Source organism: Sinocyclocheilus grahami, unplaced genomic scaffold (assembly GCF_001515645.1).
Source record: "Sinocyclocheilus grahami isolate Dianchi unplaced genomic scaffold, SAMN03320097.WGS_v1.1 scaffold2298.1, whole genome shotgun sequence".
Taxonomy (NCBI): Eukaryota; Metazoa; Chordata; class Actinopteri; order Cypriniformes; family Cyprinidae; genus Sinocyclocheilus; species Sinocyclocheilus grahami.
The window spans coordinates 69,333-69,768 of NW_015507477.1; positions in this window are offsets into that span (position 1 = coordinate 69,333).

Genomic DNA, 436 nt, shown 5'->3' on the forward strand with positions numbered 1-436 from the left:
CTTTTATAAAGAATATCTCTTTGGATTTGAGACTTTAGTCTTTGCAACTTTACAGATCTTCTTTATGCACCAAGAGCTTGTAACACTCCAAAGAGAAAGGAACAATTGAAATGCATCATATGACCCCTTTAAAGAGACAGCAACCTAAATAAACCTGCTGCTGTCTGTCATTAATGCTTATTTATACATTGAAGACCAACCAGTGCTATTTCAAAGTTAAATAGATTATTCCGTTTCTGAGGTATTTCTGTACCTGAATATTACTGTTATACCTGAAAAACTTAACACAGTTAATTTTAGTTGTATCTTGTTATTGTATTTGTTTGTGCCATTGCTTGTCATTTATCTATTCTTATTTTATTACTGACTGTTTACTTGTCTTTTTAGTTACAATTAATTCAATTCAGAGTTTAAAATCAAAGTTCTATTTAAGTAT